This window comes from Miscanthus floridulus, chromosome 1 (genome assembly GCF_019320115.1).
Source record: "Miscanthus floridulus cultivar M001 chromosome 1, ASM1932011v1, whole genome shotgun sequence".
NCBI lineage: Eukaryota > Viridiplantae > Streptophyta > Magnoliopsida > Poales > Poaceae > Miscanthus > Miscanthus floridulus.
The window spans coordinates 65,911,495-65,915,766 of record NC_089580.1 but is presented as its reverse complement, the minus strand read 5'-3'; the positions used below and the strand labels follow the sequence as shown (position 1 = coordinate 65,915,766).

Below are 4,272 nucleotides of genomic sequence, written 5' to 3'. Positions count from 1 at the left end.
TAGTGAGATCCTTTAATAAACGGTAGTGAGATGCTTCAATAATATGAAGGACACATTATTGTTTGCCATTCTTAAGTTGTTCCTTCTTTAAATATTGTTTAGGGTGTGCTTATGTTTTTCATTACATTTTGTGACAGCTTGGAACAAACATGGACTATTTCTTTCACTTGCAAGGGAGCACCGGGGGGACAACAATTTGCTCAATATACAATAGCCAGGGACGAGCTCACGTTTGGTAACTTAATAACAATGAAATCAAATTTGGGGTATGGTACCAGGGACTACTTGTACTATAAGAGGAGAAGTGGTAACTCTATAGCAACACTAACGAGATCGAATATGATGTCGATGCAAATGCAATGATATCATGTAATGCAGAGGAGAGGGAGGTCAGATTAGTATTGTCAAGGGATCAAATAACAGAGCAAATTATGGACATAACACCCATTAAAATTGCCAAAAACTGTGGCATCAAAATGTGAACATTCCATAGATGAGTCACTTGATGATTACAAGGTGTGGCTTAATAATATGCATAGACAGGGCCAAGGCATGGGTAAGTTATGTTGCTGCCCTATTATGAATTATTATATTATATTATATTGCAATGGCCAAATCACTAATAGCAGCATGGCTTTCATAGATTTTGAAGATATATACAGGGATGACACAATCAAGACTTACAAAGAATGGTTAAGGGTGCAAGGACAACTAGATCAAATTAGTAATATATACCTTCTTTTCCCAAAATGTCAACCAACTTATTATTAGTCCTTCGTATAGTTTACACTTGTGACCTATTGTCTGCAAGTGCATATGACAACCCTATAAATCAGATAGATTTACTAAATTCAAGTCAAGATAGCAATCCAACACCACCTCTGAACCAGCCATCACATGCTCGGTGTGAGAAAACACAGGGAGATAGTAAGTGATGCTTATTGTGATTTATTTTGATGTTCATTTCAGTTTTCCCTATGTAAATGATTTTGTTTAATCTCTTTCACTGTATATTGTTTCGATGGACAAGACTCCCAAAAGAGGAAGGCACGAGGTACTGTGAAAGGATTGGCAGCCAGCCACAAGAGATCCAAGCAAGGCAGTCAGAGGCTTAAAGTCCAATTCTCTAGACTTGGAGGAGCTGTAGGTGAGAATGCACGCACATTTACTGATGAAATAGTAGTATACATAAGGAAAAAAGCACCACTCATTAGGGTGAGAACATGGAAGGATATCCACCAAGATGTCAAAATTCAATAGTATCTGATATGATGGTAAGTTTCTGATTTGTTTTTGCTAGCATATATAGTTTTGTTACCAAATTATTTAAGAAGTGACCTAGAATTTATGTTTTATATGTTGAACAACCTAAGTGGGACATTGAGAATAACAAAGAAAATAGGAAAAAGATATGGACCATAGCTAATGAGCATTACAATGGATGGCGAGCAACATTTAATGCTACGTACAGGGCGTACACCACCTATGAGGAGAGAATGAGACATAAGCCAGAAGAGTTGGACATTGTTGAATGGCACTATCTGGTTTTGTATTTTGGCAAGACAAATTTTTAGGTTTGATGACCTTTACTTTATTCTTGCCATTTGCACTTGATGAAATAAAGGCTATGTTTCGGTACATTGCAATGTTTTTTTATAATCAACTCCTTGTGCAGAGGGTTAGTTGCAAGAATTCTCAGAATTGGCAGAATGTAAAGGTACACCATTGGGCAGGATCAAAGACTTTTTCTCAGTGTAGCTTTGAGAAGGTAATAACTTTAGAAGCACATGACCATGCTTCCTTACGTTTTGAAATATCACTAATTTATTACATTCTTGCCTAATTAGAGGGACCCAATAACTGGTGATGAGCCAAATGATTTAGAGCTTTTCATGATCACGCACAGTAAGAATGGGCAATGGACAAGCCAAGAATCTAGGGATGTCTATGTGAGTATATAACAGTTTGTTCAAACCTTATTAACTGATGCAAAGTGACCACCTACAAAATCATTTTCAATTAACTACTTCAACTATCCTCCTTTGTTAGGATAATGCATGCAACAAAATTTTGGAGAGGGAAACAGATGGAGAAGCACTCATCATCTCAGACGTGGAGCAAAATCAGATTTTCCAGTCAGCCTACCAGGAAACAAGAAACTACAAATCAACCAAGATCTATGCTAATGGATACTTGGCAAAATACCCAACTAGAAGGCAACTACTATCTGAGGATTACTAGTACCAAGTGCGTCAGGAATCGGCACTAGTCGAAGCATTTTTAAAGCTACAAGAGAGATTATAATCTCAAGAGGCTAAAAGGGAAGCCGAAAGGGAAGAACATAGGCGTCAGATGGAAGAAATGATGAAGGCAAGGGAGGCCGATAGAGAAGCTCTTAGGCAAGAGTTTATGGCAATGATGCAAGCAACACATGTACAAGCATCAATACAACAGGTAATAGTCGGCTACAAACCATGCATCATTTTCGTAGTTTCAAACTCCACTCATGATTTTTCTGACCAAAATTAAAATGCAGGCTAACAAAGATGGGGGACAAAATGCAGAGGTTGCTGCTACAACAAACATGGATGAAGAAAATGTAAATACAGAAAGTGAAGAAATATCACATCAGCATGTAGTTTCAGAACTGAAGAGTGTTTAATGTTGTCATGTGATAGTCCTTAGTATGAGGCATAATTTTCCCTCCATCTATTGATTTGCAGGAAAACCAAGATAGCACCCCACCACAAACACAACTCGTAGCTACAACAGCGGCAGGTACAAGTAATGGTCGCACAACTAGAAATAGTGCTGCGAATAAGACTCAAACTGGCCAAAACAAAGGAGGGGATACGACAGTTAGTTTTACTACTACTAAAGTACTGAGGGATGTTGCGGCTAAGAAACGAGCATTATCCAAAAGGAATCAACAAGCTGGCAAAGCACAGGTGATTTTTGACTCCACTACCTGTGAATATTTCTGAATCAGATTTAGTTGGCTAGTTCCTGTTACTGTAGAGTGAAATGATACTTAGCTGAATACTAAGTTTCTGTTTGCTGAATATACCAATGTTAATGATTGTTTCAGGAGCAAGATAGAGTTTGAGTGGAGCACACAACTGATGGACGGTCAATGTGAATCCAACCTTTGCTACAGTGCTACACATAGCTTATTACATTTTGAACTGTTCAAAGTAGCTACTGTGCGTCAGATACCTTATGTGTTTCAGTTGTTGTGCATGTGTTATCAACTAAGTTTGACATTGGATGTGGTTTCATTAATGAGTTGTACGAACAAAGCATATTTTGGATTAATGGATGTCCTAAATGCTTCTTTCATCATATATTGTTCGGCATGCAATTATTGTTTGAAGCAAACAAAGCATTGCAATATGGACTATCGACAAAATAATATGGCGTTGCAATATATGATATAGCAACAAACAAACGGTGTTGCAAAAAACATCATACCAACGGAATAGTGGGCATTGCAATAGAGTCTCCAAACTGTAGCAACACAACAGTTAGCGTGGCAATAGAGGGTCCAACAATAGCAACCAGTATTGATCATTGCAATAGAGAGGCAACCTCTAGCAACCAAACATTTACCGTGGCAATAGATGGATGCACCTATAGCAACCACAATGTTTAGTGTTGCAATAGAGAGGCTACCTCTAGCAACCAAATATTTATTGTGGCAACACATGGTTCCACCTATAGCAACCAATATTGATCGTTGCAATAGAGAGGCTACCTCTAGCAACCAAATATTTATCGTGGCAATAGATGGTTCCACCTATAGCAAACATCGAGATAGCATGGCAATAGAGGGTCCATCTATTGCAATGCTATTGATGCATGGCAATAAGGTCTATTGCAACACCAAATATCGTTGCTAGGGATGAAAACGGTATGGATATTTCCGACCGTATTCGAAACCGAATCCGTTTAGAGGGGTTGAGATCTATCCGTATCCGAGTCTGGATATCCAACATCCGATACCGTATCTGTATCCGAATACTCAAATCGCATATTATGATGTCGATATCCAATCGTATCCATCCGACATAGTTGACACTATCCGTATTCGAATCCAAATCCGGACAGAAATATGAAAACAAATGTAATATCGGTGATATCCGTCCGTATCCGATCCGTTTTTCATCCCTAATCGTTGCTTAGTGCACCTATTGCCTCACTTTGGGTTTGTCTGGCAAATAGGTATTTCTGTGTTGCAATAGGGGAAAATCTATATGCAACACCAAAGAGAGT

At 38.4% G+C, this 4,272-nt stretch overlaps 1 pseudogene; it reads left to right on the top strand.

Annotated features, from left to right (window-relative positions):
- The first annotated feature begins 630 nt into the window (after positions 1 to 630).
- LOC136458148 (uncharacterized) lies at positions 631 to 3,311 on the top strand (annotated as a pseudogene).
- Positions 3,312 to 4,272: the final 961 nt, after the last annotated feature.